At 42.9% G+C, this 24,904-nt stretch overlaps 2 pseudogenes; one reads left to right on the top strand and one right to left on the bottom strand.

Annotated features, from left to right (window-relative positions):
• Positions 1–23,797, top strand: part of LOC126592572 (uncharacterized) — a 39,759-nt pseudogene extending 15,962 nt beyond the window's left edge.
• Positions 1–24,904, bottom strand: part of LOC126592574 (protein RTF1 homolog) — a 52,039-nt pseudogene that overhangs the window by 17,903 nt on the left and 9,232 nt on the right.

The following is a 24,904-nucleotide window of genomic DNA, read 5'->3' as shown; positions in this document are numbered from 1 at the left end:
GAAGTCTCAGCAGTCGGTAGAGCCCCAGAAAGAGAAGGCACCGGAGGGGGATCATTTGGAGCCTCAGTACTGGACAGAACCCTAGAAGGAGGAGGCATCAGAGGTTGATCATTTGGAGCTTCATTACGCGGTACAGCCCCAGAAGACGAAGGCAATAAATGCCTTTGGAACAAACCCACAAATCTCTGATGATCAAGTAAAACCTGACCATCAGTTTCCTTCATCTGGTCAAGCTTCCTCTTCATGTTTGTAGCATAGTCATGTGCGAGCCGGTGCAACTGTTTATTCTCATGCTTGAGCCTTCTAATCTCCTGTTTGAGACTCATCACTTCAGCCGCCAATGATTCAACTTGGCGGGTTCGAGCAAATAAGCGTTGGGCCATATTAGACACAGAACCTGCACACTGAACACTGAGAGCCAGCGAATCCTTAACAGCTAACTCATCAGACCGTTTGGAAAGTAGTCTGTTATCTTTGGGAGTGAGAAGGTTCCTGGCCACCACCGTAGCGGTCATATCATTCTTCATCACGGAATCCCCAACGGTAAGAGGACCAGTAGGGGAGACAAAGGATGAGCGCCATATGTTGTCTGGAGAAGGCGGGGCTGCCTCTTCAACAAGGTTCAAGTCAAAACGACGGTCGGAGGGGCCAGACATTTTCAAAGGTGTTGAAGAGAGAAGAGGTCGGACAAATCAAGATCTTAGAAGTGCAAGAATGAAGCTTCTACTGGTGGAGATTCAAGTGTGCTTTGGAACTTAATGCCAGCCCCTATAAAAATCTGCACTCGACGGAGCTTCAGAAATCGAAGAGGCGCCTGCTCAGAAATCGAAGAGGCGTTTGCTTTCTCAAAAGCTGGGCTGCTTAGAGATCGCGAGGGTTGATCTCAGAAATCGAAGAGGCGTTTGCTTTCTCAAAAGTTGTGCTGCTCAAAGACCACGAAGGCCGATCTCAGAAATCGAAGAGGCGCTCACTTTCTCAAAAGCTGGGCTCCCCAGAGACCACGAGGGCCGATCTCAGAAATCGAAGAGGCACCTACTTTTCCAGCCTTGTCAGCACCTGTCACACGCACACTCAGCTTTGCAGAAATTATGGGCATTCTGTCGAAGACTTCTGGGGAAGTAGAAAACACATGAATCTTACTGTTCAATCACCCACTTCCCACACGCAACAATAGCTCATGGGTACCACAGATAACTTTGCCAAAGTTCTCTGCCAAAGTTGAGCACGTGAAGCTTGCAGCTCCCACTACATCGCTCTGACCAAGAAGGGTAAAAGAATAGCAAAGAAACAGCACTAACAAAGTTTAGACCCATAAATTTTGAAGGTCTAGCTACCATATTATTACCCACAAGGGTAAAGGAACAGTACCACTGCTGGATAATTGGAAAGTCCCTGTGTGTCAACCTCTGTGCTTCGTGGCAAGGTAGACTAGCAAACATGCCCAACCTTTACTCACATTCGAGAAAACACTCCCAATAAGATTGCTTGCTCCAAAATCGAAGAGGCACCGTCCTCCGAATCTCGAGAGCCAGACTCCCAACATGACTACTTTCTTAAAAATCGAAGAGAGGGTAAAGGAACAGTACCATTGCTGGATAATTGGAAAGTCCCTGTGTGTCAACCTCTGTGCTTCGTGGCAAGGTAGACTAGCAAACATGCCCAACCTTTACTCACATTCGAGAAAACACTCCCAACAAGATTGCTTGCTCCAAAATCGAAGAGGCACCGCCCTCCGAATCTCGAGAGCCAGACTCCCAACATGATTACTTTCTCAAAAATCGAAGAGACTGCTCCCCGAATCTCGAGAGCCAGACCCCCAGCATGATTGCTTTCTCAAAATCGATGAGGCATCGTTCTCTGAATCAATCGAAGAGGCGCTCGCTTTCTCAAAAGCTGGGCTGCTCAGAGACCAAGAGGGCCGATCTCAGAAATCGAAGAGGTACCTACTTTTCTAGCCTTGTCAGCACCTATCACACGCACACTCAGCTTTGCAGAAATTATGGGCATTCTGTCGAAGACTTCTGGTGAAGTAGAAAGCACATGAATCTTACTGTTCAATCACCCACTTCCCACACGCAACAATAACTCATGGGTACCACAGATAACTTTGCCAAAGTTCTCTGCCAAAGTTGAGCACGTGAAGCTTGCAGCTCCCACTACATTGCTCTGACCAAGAAAGGTAAAAGAATAGCAAAGAAACAGCACTAACAAAGTTTAGACACATAAATTTTGAAGGTCTAGCTACCATATTATTACCCACAAGGGTAAAGGAACAGTACCACTGCTGGATAATTGGAAAGTCCCTGTGTGTCAACCTCTGTGCTTCGTGGCAAGGTAGACTAGCAAACATGCCCAACCTTTACTCACATTCGAGAAAACACTTCCAACAAGATTGCTTGCTCCAAAATCGAAGAGGCATCGTCCTCCGAATCTCGAGAGCCAGACTCCCAACATGACTACTTTCTCAAAATCAAAGAGAGGGTAAAGGAACAGTACCATTGCTGGATAATTGGAAAGTCCCTGTGTGTCAACCTTTGTGCTTCGTGGCAAGGTAGACTAGCAAACATGCCCAACCTTTACTCACATTCGAGACAACACTCCCAACAAGATTGCTTGCTCCAAAATCGAAGAGGCACCGCCCTCCGAATCTCGAGAGCCAGACTCCCAACATGATTACTTCCTCAAAAATCGAAGAGACACTGCTCTCCGAATCTCGAGAGCCAGACCCCCAGCATGATTGCTTTCTCAAAAATCGAAGAGGCATCGTTCTCCGAATCTCGAGAGCCAGATACCACAGACCACTTTTTCAAAGTGCTATGACAGAGTTAAAACATGTGAAACTGGCAGCTCCCACTACCGTGCTATGACCAAGCAGGGTAAAGGAATAGCATTACTACTTGTTGTTAGGGAGACTCCTATATATGTCGACCTCCATCCCCAACGGACAGGCAGACCTGCAAAAATGCTCAACCCTTCATCATATCTGAGAGGGCACTCCCAACGAAGCCTTTCGAAATATTCAGCTTTCTTTCCCCCCGATAATACCTCTGCAAACAAGCTATACTAGAGCAAGAATATCTCATATCATCAGGGTTAAAAGCAAGAGTATCCCATATCATGCTTTTTCCCTGTCTTTTCCTTTGGCCTTGTTTTTACCTGCAAGACAAAGAGAAAGAGAGCAATCAGTCAGCATTTGGAATCAAGCTTCCAGCCAGGAACTGACTGCCTGGAACCCCTTACCTGATTACTTACCTGGCATTGCTCCCGAGTACTCATCTTCAACATCTTATGTTTCCAGGGAAGATTCCGCATCTGCTTGAGGAACAGATAGGGCAAGTGCGAAGGATACAAGGAAACATGTGGAGACAAGCGTAACAGCACACGTGCCGATACATCCATTACTCTGTCAAAAGCAAAAGTATCCCATATCAGCAGGGTGGAACGTACTCTAGATTTGATGGACTTGTTTTGACCCTCAAATTCTTCAGTCGGCCTTATACTCTGGAGGAAACCAGAAAACCCTCCAGCTCAGTTCAAGAATAAGCCTGTGGAAAGTTACTCCTTCAAAAGCAAAAGTATCTCATATCATCTCTTCTCATTTTTCTTCTCTTTATCCTTCATGCTGCTGCAAGATGGGGAGAAGGTGAACAATCAGTCGGAGCTCTGATTGCTTACCTTGTCTGTCACCTCTTTCAGCAGACCCCCTAGCTTGGCGACTTGGGGGACTCCTACTACATGGTTTGTATCGCGCTTGACCAAGCCTGAAACTACAAGTAAGCTTCAAGTGAAATTGATACATTACCTTGTGCATCTCCACCAGTTAAAGATACCACCCCTGGATGGAGGAAGAGTACTTCCAGGGAAGATGCCACATCTACCTATGAGACAGATAAGGCAAGTCAAGACGACACCACACTCTGATACTTAGAAGTTTCGTGATTACGAGATCATTCTCCCACAATATTTCCTAATGTCATTTGTACTAAATCATTCACTTGTACTCACTAAAGGAGAGCTTGAACCTATGTACTTGTGTAAACCCTTCACAATTAATGAGAACTCTTCTATTCCGTGGACGTAGCCAATCTGGGTGAACCACGTACATCTTGTGTTTGCTTTCCTATCTCTATCCATTTATATACTTATCCACACTAATGACCGGAGCAATCTAGCGAAGATCACAAAAAGCGACCGTTTTCGCTACCTAGGATCTATCTTGCAAGAGAACGGAGAATTAGATGGAGATCTCAACCATAGAATACGAGCTGGATGGATGAAGTGTAAGAGTGCATCCGGCGTGTTGTGTGACCGTCGTAGGCCACTGAAGCTCAAGGGAAAATTTTATAGGACGGCAATAAGGCCGCGATGTTGTATGGCACAGAATGTTGGGCGGTGAAGCATCAACACGTACACAAAATGGGTGTAGCGGAGATGAAGATGCTTCGTGGGATGTGTGGGCACACGAGAAATGATAAGATTGGGGATGAGGATATCCGAGGTAAAGTAGGAGTAGCCGAAATTGTAGGAAAGATGAGAGAAAATCGGCTCCGGTGATTTGGACATGTGCAAAGAATGCCGACTGACGCTCCGGTTCGAAGATGTGACTACGGGACAGAGGTTCAGGGCCGAAGGGGTAGAGGAAGACCTAGGAAAACTTTGGAAGAGACTCTAAGAAAAGACTTAGAGTACTTGGATCAAACGGAGGACATGACACAAAACCGAGCGCAATGGCGTTCTAGGATTCATATAGCCGACCCCACTTAGTGGGAAAAGGCTTTGTTGTTGTTGTGTTGAAACTTGTATTGTTGAAGCTTTGTGAGTGAAGCATGTAGTTTGAGGTAGTGTTCCCTTAATTTCCCGAGTGAGGAAAACTTCTCGGTTGGAGACTTGAAAAATCCAAGTCATTGAGTGGTTGTGAGACTGCCGAGTATCAAGGTGCAGTAGCATATGGTGGGAGTTCCCCAAGTCTTCAGGCGAAGAGAGTTGCCGAATGAGGTGTCTCGCTTGTTACTAATTTGTCAAAGTAACGAATCCTTGTTTCGAGGTCACACATTCGTATATGCCTTATCTAAAAATATTTCCAACTTTTGTGTGTTTGATGCTGCATGCTATTGACTAGACAAGATCAAGTGCCAATTAGTAGCTTTTCTCTCTTTTTCATCTTTTCTTTGGTGGAATTGCTTTTCGTTTCCACTAATCAACCTGAGTGGATGCAAGATAACACCATTCTCTATAGCTCAGATTGCAAAGTCGTCTTCATGAAAGTTGTTCCTTATCTTGTGAATTACAACATATCCAAATTTGAGATCCATCGGAGTAGTACAACTTCAGAAATTCAGGTATGATGAGTAACTGTTCATCAATTTTCTGTTAACCCGTCAGACTTGTTGTGAGCTTCGAAACTCCATTTTCTCTTATTCAGATCAACATACTTTCTTCATAGAAGTTGTTCCTCTTCGTCTCTTCCATAACATATCAAAAATTCAGAACAAACTAACGGTTGAATATTTCCAGATCTTCGAAACACCGCAGCAGCTTTGAAGCTTGCATAAATCTGACCGTCATGTTTGGAGCTTCATCACTCTAACTTCCGTCGCTCAAATAGAAACATTTCCTTCGTGAAAGTTGTTCATCTGCTCAAGAACTATAAGATGTCCAAAATTCAGCTCCACTGGAATGAGCTTCGCACTATCTTGATGAAGAGTGTGTGAAGCTTTTGTATGTTTTGGTGTTGAAATTTGGTATTGTAAGTGAAGTTTTAGGGTTGAAGCTTAATAGGTGAAGCTTTGGTGTTGAAGCTTTATAGGTGAAGCTTTGGTGTTGAAGCTTTATAAGTGAAGTTTTGGTGTTGAAGCTTTATAGGTGAAGCTTTGGGGTTGAAGCTTTATAGGTGAAGCTTTTGTTGGCACCATAAATTAATTTTGCTTCACACTATCTTGATGAAGATAGTGCAAAGCTTTTGAGATTGATATTTGTCCTCCATTGATGAAGCTTTTGTTGGCACCATAAATTGATTTTGCTTCACACTATCTTGATGAAGATAGTGCAAAGCTTTTGAGATTGATATTTGTCCTCCATTGATGAAGTTTTTTTTTGAATTTCCCAATTTCCAATTTCCTCTTTTTTTTTGTTTTGTTTTGTTTTTTTTTTTTTTGTGTTTTTTTTTTTGGTTTTTTTTTTTTTTTGGGAAAACTAGAAATTTGAAAATGTGGGAGAGACAACATATACAAATTTTGCTTCCATACTGTTAAGCGAGAGATTGTGATGCAAGCCACATCTTGTAGTAGTCGAAGGTTTGGATGAACCATATAAATTGAATTTGCTTCGAACAGTCTTGATCAAGAGCGTTTGAAGCTTTCTATGAGTTGTAGTGTTTGCATTGTTACAGAGGAAAAATGTCTGAAGCAGATGCAAGAGGGCTGAAGAGCTTGATCTTCGTATACCATGCACTGAAGCCATTGTTGGCTTGCAATAAGACTTTGTTGGTGACTATAGCTCTTGTTAGGCATAAGTGCTCCCCTAGTTGAGTTGTAAAGCTTGATGGTTTTTGATTATTTGTGAATGCTAGGAGTTCACATGTACAAGTTGTACCACTCATCTTCTGGTTAATGGAATGAATGGTAGGTTGCTTTCATCACTTGGTTGGTGGTACGAATGTGAATTCCTTAATCACCTTTCATCACATTTCATTACCTGGTTGGTGATATGAAGGAGAGTACGCGTTGTACATTTCATCACCTGGTTGGTGGCATGAAGATGAGTTCCTTCTTCACCTGATTGGTGATAAGGGTGGCAAATTTCTAAATAATATTATAGTACGGGTTGTACATTTCATCACCTAGTTGGTGGTACGAAGGTGAGTTCCTTCATCACCTAGTTGGTGAGAATAAGGGCAAGGTGTCGAGGCACATTGTGGCAAATGTCGAATGACACAAAGTGTGTTGAACCCTTTCGAAGCACAGTTGGCTTATGTATGGATGTGTTGGAATGTATGCATGAATGTGTTGGAATATATGATGTTTATGTATGAATGTATTGGAATGTATGATGTTTATGTATGAATGTGTTGGAATGTATGATGTTTATGTATGAATGTGTTGGAATGTATGATGTAGATCCTTTGTATAGTCTTGTTGACACATACTTAGATTTTGTTTTGTATTGGAAACATTTGCGTTGAAGCTTCAACACTTGAGTGTTTCATTGCTCAGAATGGAAAAGAGTTTATGGCCGAGTTGGCTAAATCACCTCTTTATTGAATTCATACCAAATGGTCTTTGTTACATAGGATGCCGAACGGCTATAGCTTAACACTTGTACAATGTGAGTCTATTTGTAATAGTACTTTAAGTGGTCAGCATTCCATGGATGGCCAAGGGTCTTGCCGTCGGAGTTTCTGAGCTTGTAGGAGCCAGGGCGGCTGATGCCGACGACCTCGAACGGTCCGTCCCAGTTAGGATTGAGTGTTCCTTCACTCGGGACCCTATCACAGAGTAATCTTTTCTTCAGTACCCAGTCTCCCACTTTGAAAGAGCGAGGTTTGACCCTTGAGTCGTAGTAGTTGGAAATGCGCTGCTTGTAGGCGACATTCCTCAGGTGAGCTTGATTTCTGTGTTCCTCGACTAGATCCAGGTTGAGGGTGAGTTGTTTGTCGTTCTCACTCTGCATGTAATTCTGGATTCGGTATGTTGCTTGCTCAAGCTCAACCGGGACAACTGCTTTTGTACCAAAAGCAAGTGAGAATGGAGTTTCTCCTGTGGAAGTCCGATATGAAGTGCGGTATGACCAAAGAACTTGGGGTACGAATTCTGGCCAACAACCTTTAGTTTTGTCCAAGCTAGTTTTCAGAGTGCGCTTGATTATTTTGTTAACAGCCTCGACTTGTCCATTAGACTGGGGATGGGCTGGAGAGGCAAAACATAAGTTGATGTTGAACTTAGAGCAGAACATCTTCAACTTCTTGTTGTCGAACTGCCGCCCATTGTCCGTGACTATCGCATTGGGAATGCCGAATCTACAGAGGATGTTCTTCCATACGAAGTCTTCTATTTTTCCCTCAGTAATGGTTGCCAAGGGTTCTACTTCAGCCCACTTTGTGAAGTAGTCAACTACAACGATTGCATAGCGGACTTTGCCCTTCCCTGCAGGCATTGGGCCGATCAAATCAAGTCCCCATTAGGCGAAAGGCCAAGGGCTGATCATAGGAGTGAGCGGCTCGGGAGGGGAGTGAGGGACAGTTGCGTAGCGTTGACACTTATCACATGAGCGAAATATTCTGATGGCATCTTGGTGGAGTGTTGGCCAATAGTATCCTTGGCGAAAAGTCTTGTGTGATAGGGATCGAGACCCAGCATGATCTCCGCAGACTCCTTCATGTATTTCCCGAAGGACAATTTCCGCCTCTGCAGGTGTAAGGCATCTTAGGTAGGGCAGGGTAAAACCGCGCTTGTAGAGTTGGTCATTAATGATCAGGTAGCGAGCAGACTTGTATCGAATCTGCTTAGCTTGGACTTTGTCATTTGGGAGGGTGCCATGGGCAAGGAATTTATAAATTGGGGTGATCCAACTATCTCCTTGTTGTAAATTGCACACTTCCGTGACCATGGTGCTTGGTGCTGCCAACAATTCGACATGAATTTTTCTCCCAATCTTGTCTTTCACTGCCGAGGCGAGGCGGGCCAAAGCGTCTGCATGACTGTTTGCCGCTCAAGGAACTTGGGTGATCTGGTAGTGGAAGTGCTTGAGCAAAAGTCGTGTTTGCGCAAGATATGCTGCCATGGAGCTATCCTTAGCATCAAAGTTGTTCGTGACTTGGTTGACCACTAATTGGGAGTCACTGAAGATATCAATTCGTTTAACCCCAAGGTGTTTGGCCAAACGTAAGCCTGCTAGAAGGGCTTCGTATTCGACCTCGTTGTTCGATGCATTGAATTTGAAATGAAGAGCGTATTCCATCGCCACTTTGTCGGGGGTAGTGAGGACTAATCCTGCTCCGCAGCCCTGTTGGTTGGATGAGCCATCAACATACAGACTCCATGCTGGAGTCGTTGATTCTACTTTCTGAGCTTCCGATGGTAATGAAGCTACTGCTTCAGGTGTAGAAGCAATGTCAACAGGATATGTGAAGTCGACGATGAAATCTACTACTGCTTGACCTTTTTCGGCTGGTTTTGGTTGGTAGGAGATGTCAAACTCACCCAATGCTATCGCCCATTTAATCATTCGCCCAGACGTGTCAGGACTCTGGAGTATCTGTCGAAGAGGGTGATTGGTAAGCAAGATGATGGCGTGTGCTTGGAAATAAGGGCGAAGTTTTCGAGCAGACATGACCAATGCTAAAGCCAATTTCTCAATGTTGGAGTATCGTGTCTCCGCATCTTGTAGGGCCTTGCTAGCATAGTAGACGGGCCGTTCGACACCACTGTCCTTTCGAATAAGAACAGAACTGACTGCTGAAGCCAAAACTGATAGATAGATAAATGAGAGTGTCACCAACTTCTGGTTTGGAAAGCAGAGGGGCTTTACTCATGTACTCTTTGAGGTTTCTGAATGCCTTGGCACATTCCTGCGTCCATGTAATGTATTTCTTATTTCCCTTGAGTGCTTTGAAGAAAGGAGCACATCTGTATGTGGCCTTAGAGATGAATCTGGTTAAGGCTGCCACCTTGCCAGTAAGGCTTTGGATGTCTTTTGAAGTTACTAGCTCTTTCATGTCGAGGATTGCTTTGATCTTTTCGGGGTTAGCTTCAATGCCTCGTTGGCTAATCATGAAGCCTAAGAATTTGCCAGAGCCCACGCCGAAGGCACATTTGTTGGGGTTCAACCTCATTCGATACCTCTTTAGAATGGTGAAAGTTTCAGATAGGTTGGTGATGTGTTAGTCAGCATGTTTGCTCTTGACTAACATATCATCAACGTAAACTTCCATGCTCTTCCCAATCTGTTCGGCGAACATTGAATTGACCAGTCTCTGATAAGTTGCTCCTGCATTCTTTAGGCCGAAAGGCATGACTTTGTAGCAATATAGTCCCCTGTCAGTAGTGAAGGCTGTGTGTTCTTGGTCTGAGGGGTTCATGAGGATTTGGTTGTATCCTGAATAAGCGTCCATGAAGCTCAAGAGCTCACACCCTGCCGTAGAGTCTATAAGTCTATCAATGAGAGGAAGGGGGAAACTATCCTTCGGGCATCCTTTGTTTAGGTCGGTGTAGTCGACACACATCCTCCACAAGACCTTTTGAAGCAGGAGACTTTCCTTGGTCGGATTTTTCTTAACAAGGACAACATTTGCTACCCATGTTGGGTAATTGACTTCACGGACGAAGCCTATGTCCTTGAGTTTTTCAACTTCTGCTTTCATCGCCTCGTATCGTTCAACATCATAAGATCTTCGCTTCTATTTTACTGGTTTGGTCTTGGGATCAATACTCAAGTGGTGACAGATGATATCGGGAGAGATGCCTTGCATATCTTTATATGACCAAGCGAAGACCTCGGCGTTCTCTTGCAAAAAAGAGATCAGCGACAACCGAAGGGGTGGTGACAAAGTGGTGCCAATCTTCACCATGCGATTTGGATGGTCTTTGGAGATAGAGACATTCTCTAACTCTTCAGCGGGTTGTGCTTGCTGGGTGAATGAGTCATCTCGAGGGTCGTCGGGTTGACTGTTGCCATCATGAAGATCCGAGTTGGCTTCATCTGGACTGGTCTTTACTACCTGGTTATGTATAGAGAGGGTCTCCTTGGGGACAGGCAGGTGTTGTTGCTTAACTGAAGTGTTGTAACATGATCGAGCACTAAGTTGATCTCCCCTGATGTATCCATTGCCGAAAGGGGTTGGAAACTTCATCAACAACATATGTGTGGATACCATGGCCTTGAGATCATTGATGCCTGTGCGCCCAAAGATGACATTGTATGCCGTCGGACAATTGACCACTAGGAAGTTGGTGGTAATAGTAGCTGTGTAGGGGCCTGTACCAATGGTGAAGGGTAAGTGTATACTCCCTAAAGGTTGCACGATATCGCCAGAGAAGCTTATCAGAGGAGAAATCGAGCGATCGAGCAAGTGTTCAGCTACATTAAGTGCCTTGAAAGCTTCAGCAAACATGATATTGACTGAAGCACCTGTGTCTATCAGGATTCGTTTCACATCAAAATTTGCTATGTGAGCCTCCACGATCAGCGGGTCGTTGTGAGGGTAGATGATACCTCTTTCTTCCTCAGGGTAGAAACATATTGCATCCCAGTTAGGCTTTTGATACTTGCCTCCCCTGATGTCTTCCACATGAAACACTTGATGGCCAGGTCTCAAAGTTCGTTCACTGCTTTTCATGGCCCTATTGGAAGATTCAGACATGTGTGTGCCGCCGCTTATGGAATATATCACATTCACCTGATGTTGGTTACGGTTATCCCTTGGAGGGTGAAGGAGGAACTGATCAATTTTTCCTTCACGTGCCAAAGCTTCAATATGGTCACGGAGGATAATGCACTTCTCACTATCATGGCCATTATACTCGTGGTAGCAGCAAAACATGCCCGTGTTCTTCGTGGACTTGTAATCTGGCTGTCTTGGCTTTGGCTTTGGTATCAGGTGAGCTATACTGGGGTAGATAGCAGCACATGTAGCATTCAAAGAGGTGTATGTCTCATACCTCGGGGTAGGGCCTGTCTTGACACGTGATTGGCCCACTGCGTTGACTGCCTGGGGGCGGGCATTATTGTGACGATATCCTGAGTTATCGCAATAGTGCCCCTTATTCTTTTTATTAAAATGAGATTGGTGAGGATGTAAGTCTTTCCTTTTGCCCTGAGATTGATATGTCTGCTGACTTGGCGAAGCATTAAATGAGGCAAGGGGTGTGCTGCTACCATTTGGAAGGTTGAGGTCTTTTCATTCGGTTGGATCTGGCCTCCACTCCCTACTTGCTGATAAGGGGTGATTGTAGGGGGTTTCCCTTGATATGTCCTTGCCTTGGCGGAGGCATGGTTGTAAGCTTGTGTCATCACCTTAGAGTAAGTCTTCCAAGTGTTGGCATTGATCATGTACTTGAAGAAACAGTCACGTAAGCCTGCCGTGAAAGCCTTGAGGGCGGTCTTGTCATCTGCCTCAGCGCAGCGAGAATACTCATGGCTGAAGCGGCCAGCGTACTTTCGTAATGACTCGTCCGGCTTCTGGCGAATAGTGTACAAGTCATCTGCGGAATGCAAGCGATCGGTCTGGAAGATGTGTTGAGAGACAAACAGCTTCCTCAACTCTTCAAATGAGTCTACTGTCTCAGGTGGAAGACGGCAATACCAGTTTAAAGCTCCGCCAGAGAGAGTGGAGGGGAAGAGAAGGCACCGTTCTTCGTCGGTGTGTCCCCGGTATACCATGGTGGACTCAAAGAGGTTAAGGTGTTCAATCGGGTCTTCCCTTCCAGTATAGAGCTGTAAGTCAAGCTTCTGCTTTGTCTTCGCTTGGAGAGGAGTGTTGAGGATCCTTCTTGTGAGAGGGCCAGGCCTGGGTTGGTTCCAGTCAGGTATCTCGGCTTGACGTTCAGCCTTCAGCTTGTTTACTTCCTCAAGGAGCTGCAGGACAAGGGGGTCCTGAGCGGAGTCGTGCACCATCGAAGTTTTCTTCTTTAAGTCCCCATCGCCTCTTGGAAGTAGGAAAGTTTGATCAAGATAGCGTGATCTTTCTCTGGACTCGCCACACTGACTTCTAGAGTGAGTTTGTCGGAATGTTTCCGAGTCCCCAGTACCTTCATATTCTTCTGGGACTTGTTGCCCATTCTCTAGATTGGCGGCTGGCCTGGGTCGTGGAAGAGGACCGAGTCTTTCAGAAACCCTTGGGTCATTGATCTTCGAGCTTATGTGGATGGGATTCTCTCGACGTTGCTTTAGGAAGTCTCGACAATTGCGATAGACAGCTTTTGATCCTTCCACTCCCTCTGTGAGGAGGTGTTTTCCTCTACTTCTCCTGCTTCGGGTTGAAGCAGCTGGGTTGAGAGAAGTCTCATGTTGATTATCACATTGATGTGTAGCTCGATCCCTATCAGGGATGTCCGTGTCGGATATCGGCGACCCTCCGTGTTGGGGGGCATTCAGTTGATTGTTGACCTCAACATGGGCGACGAGCTTATGTGTTTGAGCCTGCCTAGCCTCGTGAAGCATCTCGAAAAGTTTTTCATATTGTTCCTGGAGGACGTCATTCTTCATCGCTATCTTGTTGTTCTGAACCTCTAGCTCATCGACTTTAGCTTGAAGAGTAACTCTATTTCCTTCCTGCTTTCGTTGCTTCATACTAGGTCCAGCGGGGGTGTCATTCTGTGTGTTGTGGCTTCTTTCGCTCCCCATGTCGGAGAGAGATGCTTGGCCAAAAGAAAGTGTATGAATGATGGAAACCAGCTTGACAGAGCTGTAGAGAGTAGGAATAAGTGTGTTTCCCACAGACGGCGCCAAATGTTGATGCACAAAATCAGCGAGGACTTTGGTACAACAGAAAGTGTCAGGTTTGTGACCTTCGCTTGGTTGCTTCGATCACTAGTGAAGATAAGTACGTAAATGAATAGGGACAGGGAAGCAAACACAAGATGTACGTGGTTCACCTAGATCGGCTACGTCCACGGAGTAGAGGAGTTCTCATTAATTATGAAGGGTTTACACAAATACATAGGTTTAAGCTCTCATTTTGTGAGTTCTAGTGAATAGTTTAGTACAAAATGACATTAGAGATTATTGTGGGAGAATGATCCCTATTTATAGAGGAGAGTTTCTAGTTTTGTTCTAACATTGACACGTGTCGTGTTGTGATTGGCTTCTGATGTTGACACGTGTCGAGCTGTGATTGGCTTCTGATGTCGACACGTGTCGCATTGTGATTGGCCTCCTGGTTGAAGGGAAGCTCTTCTGGGTCCTTGATGGTATAACGTTGACCGGTGCTAAAGTAGTTTCGGGATTGGTCAAGTATGGTACAAACAAACTTGTTCTTCCCGCAACCTCCAAGAGCAAATTTTCTAATTCTGCCATTATCCGCTGTCCCTTCCGGTATGTTTTGGTGTTTTACTCGCGTTGTCGAATAACTCATAAAGTCAGCATTCGAAAAGAAGACAAAATCATCAACATATTATTTCCATCTGTTGATTAAAACTACTTCAACTTGGTAGTAAACACATTAGTTTGTAACAAAAAATTTGAAACCTAAAAATTCTAATCTGCTACTAACAATTTTGTTGATGGCTAATACTTCACAATTTCACACAAAGAAACACAAGATATATCGAGATGCTCAACTTCATCCTCTGTGAACCCATCTAAGTCATTCCTCGAAAACAACATCTCCTTTCAACCCTAACACTGTATATGGAACACCCATTGCTTAAACTCCCTAAATTCCCAGCTCAAAACCGACTAGCAGAATGGCAACAAATCGAAAAATTTCCCCATAAAAAAACCTCCTTTCAACCCTAAGACTGGACATGGAACACCCACTTCCTTAATTCTCAAAATTTCCAGCTCAAAACCAAACCCAAGACACTGGCAACGAGTCCACAAACTTCTCAAAACCAACATCCCCTTTCAAACCCTAGGACTGTATTGAACACCCATTGCTCAAATTTCCAAAATTTCCAGCTCAAACAACCAAATCCCAGAATTACAACTTCTGAATTTCAGACAATATTAATCCTTAATCTCTGCATATTACAGCAGATCTCACTCAAAACCCAAAAGGGTATTTCGCATTTACCGATTTTAATTCTTAAAACCAACCTAAAAAAACAAAATATCTCAGCAAACAATACAAAGAAAGTTGTCAAATTTCTGGTATTCGAACAAACAAAGGGCAACAACAAGAAGAATAAATCGATCACCTGAAAAAATCTGAGTGCTTTGGCGGTCAAATATATCCGAATAATCCAACTACGGCAGACAAAAGCATGAAATCCGCTAAATTTAAAGAGCTTGCAAAATTTGAAACAGTTCTGCCTATTTTAGGAAAGTTAATCAACTCGCTGAGTCGACTCGCCGATAATTTTTGGTTTTTGAGAAACTGCATGGAAACAACATGGCGTTTGGAATTAATATTGTCGGTGAAGGGAGTCCGTTAGGACGATTGGACAACAAGTGATTACAGAGCATTAAAGTAATTGATAATAATAGAGCTCAAGCTCAGATGTATAAAAGTATTTGAAAATCTATTTTATCGCAATTAATTTATTATTTGAAATCATATTAAGCACGGTTTGTGTTACATGATTTAGTAAGGCGGGCAAGGATAGGTTGAAAGTTGAAACCACAAAGAAAGAAAGGAATATGCGACCTTTAGCTAGTTCTTATAAGTCAACACCTCATTTTTTGTCATGTAACATGATTGATGTAAGGATAATGTATAAAGGCATCTTCTGATTATTAAGACGTCTTAAACTTAATCTTGTATACTTACGGGATAATTTTTATTGAGTTTTTATCAATAATAATCAAAATTTAACACTCAATTTCATAAATATCATTTTTTATAAAATCTTTCAAAAATAACAGAAAATCCACTTAAATAGACTTAAATACCCTCAGAATTAAAGCCAAATAAACATAAAGTAAAAAAGCCTGGGTTAGCCAAGATCCAAGGACCATAAGCAATAAGATCTACAAAGCCCTCAGCCACATCATTGTTCCCAACTTCCTTGTTGTAACCACCAGCAGCAAAAATTGCTGCCAACAATGATGGTACCATTACAAGCCTTTCTCATGGGTACAAGACTTTTTTTTTTTGGGGGGGGGGGATCACTCTTTTTCTCCTACTATCTTCATCGTTGGCTCAACCATATGGCAGTACAAGATCCCATATTTGATCAATGAATTGGCCAGATAAAGGCCCAACGAAAGGCGTCCTGAGCAACCGAACTTCAACACCAGCAACAATAATGGAGATCGATCTCGTGGCAAGAGATAAAAGCAAGAAGACGAAGCGCCCTAAGTCCGATGATATCTATCGCAAGCTTTTCGTCAAGCTGTACCATTTTCTTGTCCGGATGACTAGGGCAGGGACCACCCAGAATTTATAGTCAGATGAGGTAACAATATTAGTTAAACCAAGAGTTGACTACAAGTCAACTCAGAAAAAAAAAAAAAAGCGCCTCCAGGAAAGCTGCTTGACTTGACCCCTTCTCCGCAATCAACCATTATAAAGGGCATTGTTTATCCACTTCAGAGAGAAAGATTCATGCACCTTAAAGTGGGGTAACAAGGTTGTTGAACAAGAATCGAGACATTTTAAAAGTAAAGGAAAATAGTTGTGGTTACATAAGATAAACCACAGCTAGGAAAGATATTGAAAGGGGGTGAGGATAACAACTTTGAAACTACACCCTTTCAAAGCAATGACAAAAAGTGAATATTACCAACAGACCGTTGAGATCAAACGGACTGTGGGAAGCCACGTGTCTTCCCAACGGTAACATTGGCAAATTGCAACGTGGGTCCGGCTTCTGAAAAGGTGTCGGCTGATGCGCCTCACATGTAGGTGAAGGGCACGCGCCTGACAAAAAAAATATAAAATTGGGCTGACGCTAGGATGATGTCAGCCCTGACGTCACATCCACTCAGGCTCGCGGGCTGGCAATTCCTCACGGGCTTGTTGCTTGGGCCTGGCCTGTCCCTCGGGTTCCCACACGCTGGAGCACTTCAGTCGGGCTATCTGGCCCTGTTCACCAGCCTTTCCCCCGAGCACCAGCCAACGCTGGAACTGCTCTTAGCATCAATCTTTCTGAAAAGAGATATGGAGAAGAATGAGGGCAGCTTGCATATATCCTTAGCAACTGATTTAAATTCTGATACACCAAGGAGACAGTTAAAAGCTAATTCTAGTTGTACACCACAAACTCATATCTTAAGTATATCTCACCATGAATCTGCAGTCCGTCTGAGTTGCCAGAGAAAAACTGATTGATTCTAAATAAGCATTGATCTTGTTTGGGATAAAATCTGAACTTTGGGCCAGAGAGAAAGTCGGCCCAAACCCAAGGCCTAGAGGAAAACTTAGGAGGCAGGAAAGAGGCTTTCGGCTGGGCACAAGTTACAAAGGCCACCTGCTTACCTGCTCAAAGACCACAGGGGGTAGGCTATTCAGTCACTACACAGCCCAATAAAGTACTTTATTGGTGGCATTCATGTAAAAAAGCTAGTGAGTCATCACCAAACCGCATTCGGGCACCGCTATTGCTACAGGAACCCAAGCTGAAGTCGTCTATAAAAGGAGGAAGAGAAGACAGAATTAGGGACACTCAAACAAACAAACAAAAGCCAAAACTCTGCTCAAGCCAGATTTGCCTTCAACGAAGCTGTAGTCAGCACAAGCCTTCATCCCATTCGGGATAAACCTTCCCAAACCCCTGTAATAGCTCTGCTACCTTGTTCATGGTGGTATCGATTCATTTTGTATCCTCTTCTCCCCCGTCAACCCCTCTAAAAGCTTTCAGACCTCTGACAGAGCCACAAAGATAGATTTTGTAAGAAGTTCAGCCTTGGCCGATAAGGTTCAAACTTACCCGACTATCTTTGCTCTGTCTTTGTCTTTTCTTTCTTTTAAAAGCACAATAACATGTTATATATTCCCAGTTATATACAAGTTATTTCTAGCAAAGTCATAATGAAAATGAGTCTTCAGCACTTGAATCCGATCTGAATCGCGTCAGAGTTCAAATCAGATCTAAGTCTTAAGCCCGGCGGGCATGTAATTTAAAGATCAGTTTAAAAGTCCTTGGCCTCAAGGCATAAAAAAGAACTCTATGTGGACTCAACCCATCCACGACAATCCTTGATAAGCGAGAAGTCCGAAGTTACTTGGGGCGCAAGTAATCAATCTATTTCTCCGTTTTGTTGCTATTATATCTTGATTCGTAGAAAAGGCTTAAGCATGGAGTGAATTCTGATAGAAAGCCTCAAGGCCTACACCTAAGGCCCCACGAAGGCATCTATTTAGCTTCATTTCATGTTGCGGTCTAGTTGGTCCGAGTATAAGGATTAACTCTGATGGGAAGCCTCAAGGCCTATACCTAAGGCCCTACAAAGGCACTCATTTGGGTTCGTCCTACCTCTTGGATTCAGATAATCAAAGGTATAATAGTGATAAAACTCTGGCAACCATAAAAGACCAAATATGATACATCCAAGCGCTGGTTTAGTTTGACAGGAAGTCTCAAGGCCTATACCTAAGGCCCCACAAAGGCACCTGTTATATCTAACTTGGTTTCTCGGGCGTATACATATTCAATCAAAGCTTAACACCCATTCAACATCTGCCATACTGAAGATGGCAGTGGCACGCCTGAGCACGACAAAGTTAATCTTGATTGTGAGCCTTAAGGCCTACACCTAAGGCCCCACAAAGGCACCCTTTCAAATTAACTCTGTCCTTCTCTTTCAGAACTGCCCGACGAGCCTTGCCCGAAGTGTGTCTTGCCCGACCAAGATCTGCCCGACAAAGGCTTGCCCGAGCGAGCCCGAGAAGAAAGCAGAAGTACGACAGATACCCTCAACCGACGCCATTCTCCCAGGGGAGCTGTGTGCTCGTCCGCCAGGAGATTCCTGCGACGAACAGATCTTTTAGTTCATTTGGAGGCGGGCGACCATTTAGAAAGTAAAACTGCAAGTGGTACAAAATCCAAGTTAGAAATAATAACCTACCTTTCCCTCTAATTAAAGAAAACCATTACAGCTAGATAGTTCAAATGACAAAAACAACGCATAACAAAAGAAATAAAAAATAGTGCCACCTTATTGCCGAAAAGGATTAGGATTTGTCAAACCTGAGGTATCACTTCTTTAACTGGTTCGCTAACTACTTTCAGGGGAGAACCTAAATGAGAAGGACCGATCCTCTGTTTCATAATGCGAGGGGATCCAGATGAACTTCTTGGTGACAGTGGTGGTGCGCTGCCTGCTGGAAACATAGAAGGCAAAGTACTGCCTGCAGTGGCATGTGGACTCGAAGAATTTCCCTGAACATTCAGGGGCCTACCTGCCTTTGCTTCAGTTAGCAGTTGTGTCACCTGCAACCGTAAAGTCGGGAAAATGAAAAAAACCGTCATGCATCCGAAAAGATGAAACAATATGTAGTATGTAAATCATAGGTATCCTCTGTTTTTGCCCGATTGGAAGAGAAAAAAAAAAGTTGAGATTAGAAGTGGAAGAAACCTCAGATCCTTGAGGAATTGGAGTGTTTGGCGAGAGAGAAAACGGGAGAGAAAGTGAGGGAAAATGAGAGAAAATCCTTCGGCGATTGATGCTCAGAGGAGAGAGAGAGAGAGAGAGAGAGAGAGATTTGTAGAGAGAGAACAGCCATAGCAGCCCCAAAATTTTATACATGAGAAGAAAAGTCGAACAAGGTGGATACGTGTCAGTGTGACATTCGCCCGAAACTGGATCATCTACGGCCAGCATCATTACTTCTTCCTGCAACTTATTGCAATAACGAATAAAAAACTTCCACGTAGTTCTTTTTTTAATTAATTTACCATTTTGTTCCAACATAGTATAAAGTTGTCATTTTCCCTCCGGTTTTCTTTTTCCCTTGGATTTTCTCGGGAAACAAACAGAAAATATGGAAGGAGAGGAGCTGCGTCGTTCCGAAGCAGACACGGTCGATCTTCTGAATCAATTCGAATCCCCAACTGTAAGTAATTCGTACTTGTATGTTAGTAGATAATCAGTGATTGCAAGTTTAGCATCTCTGTTTTCGGTAAAGACGCAGACTTTGTGTTTGGTGAAATGCCCCATAGAGTTTTGTATATATAGGTTTTATTCGTGCTTGGTTGGTGTACCTTCACAAAGTGTAATTTTCGTGTCGAAAAGTACAGATAGTTGATCCCAAATGAGTTGACCCATGCGTATGTAAAACTAACAGCTTGGTTATACTTGAATTTCATATTTTTTTGGAAAATGTCCATTCAGTGTTAGTTCAAATTCAAAATGTTGATTCAGTGTAAGTTCATTACTGTTACTGAGTCTGGGATTTCAATAACGGTCCAAGTATGCCTTATTCTTATGCTGAAAGTTTTTTAATTGTGTGTGTGTGTGTGTGTGTGTGTGTGTGTGTGTGTTTGTTGGTGCATTATGATTTTGTGTAGAGGTGTTCTCTTTTTTAATTTTGGAAAGGTTCTCAGTTACGTTTTTGGAATATGTAGTAATGCCATCGTCTTATATATTTTTCTTTCCTCTTGATTGAACCCAGAGATGAAGTGGGATTTCTTCACCCGTCCCAATTTTCCAAGCTGAATAAAGAGGCAGTCCATTTCTCACCCTCATCTGATGGCAGTACTGTGATGCGCTCAGCTAATGGCAACTCAGTTTTTTGGAATGGGGATCATAAGTTGGGGATTTCAACGCAAGTTTTTTTTCCGTTATATGAAGCTTCTAAGCATGCGTTTATGGCAGCAAGTAGACAATAGAAGGCACTTAACAGCAGATCAGATGTATCTGGGGATGAGAAGTCTTTGTATGTGTCATTATCTTTGGATAATAGTTTTGAAAGTGACGTCATGAAGCATAGCAGGGCGCTTTTGTTGCTAAGTAGTGATTTCGGCACTGCATGGCATTCCAGGTTTTCCCCCTTTTCATTTTCGGTTCAGTAGTACTTTTTCCTCTCTCTTACACTTGTTCTAACATAATTGTTTTAAAATAGTAGCAGATATGCATGTGAAGCAACGGTCCTTTGTAGCGTCATGTTCTTTGGTTTCCTGACATGGAGATTCATCTATCTTCCTCTAGAGTTTTTGATGTGCAATTATTTACTATAATTATATGTCAATAATTTTGGATCTTCTTGATCTTGTCTGCTTTTCAATTTATGTCATGACACCTACTTGGTCTAGTATATGTGATGCAGGAAACTTGTTGTGTCGCAGAAGCATAAGCTCTCAGCATTTTTGGATGAACTTCTCTTGTCAGCACTTGTTCTTTCATATTCACCTAAGTTTGAGTATGCTTGGAGCCATAGGTAACATTTTTAGCAGAAGTTTTCCGTTATATGCTTAACAACTGGCATGATTTCTATACTTTCTTATTTATAAGTACTCAGCCGGGTATGGTTTAATCAAGTCCCTCATTATAGTTTTCCCATGTAATGACTTTAATAATTGAATTTTAAGAACATATCGATCATTGCAGGCAGTGGGTCATCAAGTCGATTGCTGGAAAGTGTTCAACTCTGTCGGAGATTGTGACCAAAGACTCTGAGCTGGTGGAGAAAATAGCTGAGGTTTAAATTCAGTTCAGGAACTGCATGCTTTTAATTTACAAAGGTTTATTTAAACTTTAATTCAATTATCTTATGTGTTGTTTTTGTTCAGTCTCATTATTGCTTTCGTAGGGAAAAACAACATAACTCACACACACCGCATAAAAGACTTGAGAAATGACTTCCGTCACCCCAACACATTGTGCACTTTTATAATTGTGTGCATCTGGCAGTCATCTTGTCTGCAAAATAAGGTTTCCTACTGAGCTGCTAAATTTCTGTATCAAACTAGAATTGATAATAGTTGTAATTCACTCTCTCTTTTCCAAACGTGATGTGGATCAGTGTCCATGGTTTCAATAGCAACTGTTATTCTGTATGGGCATTTCATAGGTTCCACAATTTTCTTATGTGAGAATTTTCCTTGTCATTGTTCACTTTTGTGTAATTCAAAATCTTTCTTTACAGAGGTCAAAAATGAATTACCGTGCATGGAACCACCGTTGCTGGTTGGTTTCCTACATGACAAGAGAACAGGTTAGATCTAATCTCGATTTTTCTTATCCGGGGAATAATTCAGGTTTCCTTCAAGGAATTTCATATTTATATGTGATGTAAACAATTCTGAGCCAAATTGCTCTCCTATACATTTGAAAAGGATAAGCAGAGAATTATTTTTAGCCTTCATTCTCAACAAACGTGACTGATAGTTTGAGAGTAATTGTTGATTTTATGCGGTTTCATATTCCGAGATTTGTATTTGTACCATACATATCCATTTTTCTCTCTCTTCCGTGTTTATGATGAGTTATATGCACCATAAATTTGTGCTTGCAGTTGCTACATGAATTAGAAAGATCCCGAAACTGGGCCTCCTTGCATGTTGCTGATCATAGTTGCTCCCGTTATCGCAGTGTGAGACCTTGCATTCCTTTTGTTGTGATACTGAGAGACGAAGTTGTCGATGTGCTGGACTTTAATTCCCCTCACAATCAATGTTTCTATCATTTTGCAGCGGCTGATGCGTAAGATTTTAGAGGACGAATGCTATAAACAAGAAATTTCAGCTTCTGGTTACAGTGTTGAGATATATCTGCTGTGGAAGGTACAAATCTTCTTTAATCTCTTTTCAGTAATTATGACCATGAGTTCCTATGGGCAAGCACTTTTTATATTGTACTATCTTCGTTACATGAACGTTTACAGTTGATACTTGTGTCAAATGTGGGCATGTCAGGAAGAGCTTGATTGGGATGAAATGTTGATAAAGCGCTACATAGGAAGAGAGGTACGTGGGGTGTTTTTGTATATTTCACTAATCATCTGAGAACTCCCCGAGTTTTAATTTCTGTGGTATTCACTGTAAACAGGCTCTATGGCTTCATCGCCGCTTCCTTTCTTATTTTGGATAAAGCATTTCATAACTGATCATACTGGTCTGTCCAGCCATGCGAAGCAGAATAACAGCATGAATGACGACTTCAGAATCTTTATGAATAACGAGTTACAGCTCCTCGACTCCTGCTCCATCATTCCAGATAATAGCTTCGACGACTACCAAGAACAGGCTAAACATTCGGCTACTTACATATTATGGTTGATTAAGGTGATAGTATTTCTCCTCCATTCACAATTTGTCATGACTTTACTCATACCTGCAACTGCAACTCCCTCAGCAAATCGAATTGACTGGATGCTTGTGTTACTCTTACCTGCCTCAGCAAATCCCTGATTCCCGACACATTGAATTTCAAGATAAGCTGAAAACTGAAAACCTGAAAGCTCTGTTGAATAAGGCGTGCCCGGAAAGGTCCTCAACATGGGATTCTTTAGTGAGCTATTTTTCCTGAAACTTTTCCTTTCAGTTCGATTGAACAATTAGTTCGCAACATGCTGTCGTGCTTTGTCTATCCTTTGGTATGAAGCTGAAAATTGCAGTGTCTTTATCCCTTTGATTCACCCACTGTAAGCCTACTTAGCTCCAGCTGAAGCCATTCAAGTCAAACTGTCTTTGGCTTGAAGTTTACTTTTATTTTTAGAAATGTTTATTAATTTTTTAAATTTCAGCAGAAATCAATTGAAACGAACTACAATTTGATGATTGAATGCAGGGAAAATGCAGTGGAGAGCCTTTTCTCGCTCTCAAATCTAGCGAATCGCGCTGGACCACCAGTCCATCCGCACCACCAACGTTCCTCCGCTTTACTAAAGGTAAGCGATCCATCCTACTCTAAATTTCAAAATTTTGGGGGGTTTTGTTTCCTTTTCAATACCAATCAGGTAATCAATCTGCATGAATGGATTTGATAGATTGAATCCCCGTGGACCTGATTGGAGTGGCCTTTGCTAGCATGGAGATTGTTTCTGGTGATCAACCTCTCTACAGTGAAGACAAATCAATTGTTGTCGCGGTAGGGTCATGTCATATATTTTTTAATTTTGTGTGGTTTAATTTATTGAATATTTGAAAATAATTGATAAATTTTCAATTTTCGATTACTGATACTATGCGTATCTTGATTGGTGATTTTGCTGGATTCACTCAACTCAAATATATGGTAACTGAATTGCTACATTTGAGAATGTGATTATGTTCCTACCACCATTTTGCCCACTTTCTATGGAAATTATTCAAGCTCACAACAGATACATTCAACCCCGCAGGGAAGCGCGGGCACATTTTCTAGTTCAGCCTAAAACACTTCTGTGGGTCTGGGGGCATATGGAAGAGTGGTCTAGAAGGAGTTTTGTTATATCCCTAACCCAAAATAACCAACTTCCATTGGGCTTAGCCTTTTGGGTGCTAAATTAGGGCCCGAGTGGGTTTTACTCAAATTTTTTTAAAGCCCAAAACCGGTCCAAAGGTTATAATTGTTACCCAACCCGCGCCTGTGTTCTTCTTCCCTCATATTTCTGAAAACATGGTCACTCTCGAAATCCCTCTGAGCTCCGTGAGCTCCTCCTTCACCTTCACCCATGTCTACTACAAATCGAACCACAAATCTTTGAGTTTTAGAACCCTTGAGACTGTAGGAACCCAACTAGGCCCTTGCATGCACCTTTTTTCCGAACACTTTTGTTGATCTACCATTTGTCCCGAGAGCTTAAAGCTCTCCAACCTGGACTCTGGTAAGAATCTTCATTTCTCCTTTCGAATTCTGCATTTTTCTTGTTGGTGTGATGTTTTGGGTGTGGAATCGAAGCTTAAAATCTGTTATTTCTTTGTGCATGCTATCTGTATGTATTCCCAGTTTTTCGACGAGATTTCCGTCAACATCCGTACACAAACTCAGCCGATCTTGACTCCTTTCAAGTCGATTTGTGGTAAAATCTTGCTTCCCTTATCTCTCAGCATCATTTTTATGAGTTAACTTTCTATTTCTACTTAGTTTTAGGTGCAAGTCGGAATCGGGACGAATTCCGATCAACTATCCGGTGTTCTTCCCCGACAACACCCAAGCCACCAGGCCATTTCAGGCCACCCACAGGCCTTGGCCCATTCTTGGACCAGCCCAATTCCCTGTTGGATATTTGGCCTGCGGGCCGTATCATGCATGGGCTGTGTGTGTGTTTTGGGCTGTGCATATGTGTGGTGTGTGTGTTAGGTTGTGCCCGTGTGGTGTTTGTGTTAGGTTGTACCCGTGTGTGTGCATGTGTTGTGCCCGTGTGTGTGTGCATGTGTTGTGCACG

Source organism: Malus sylvestris, chromosome 12 (genome assembly GCF_916048215.2).
Source record: "Malus sylvestris chromosome 12, drMalSylv7.2, whole genome shotgun sequence".
Classification (NCBI taxonomy): Eukaryota; Viridiplantae; Streptophyta; class Magnoliopsida; order Rosales; family Rosaceae; genus Malus; species Malus sylvestris.
This window is presented reverse-complemented; position numbering and strand designations above follow the sequence as displayed.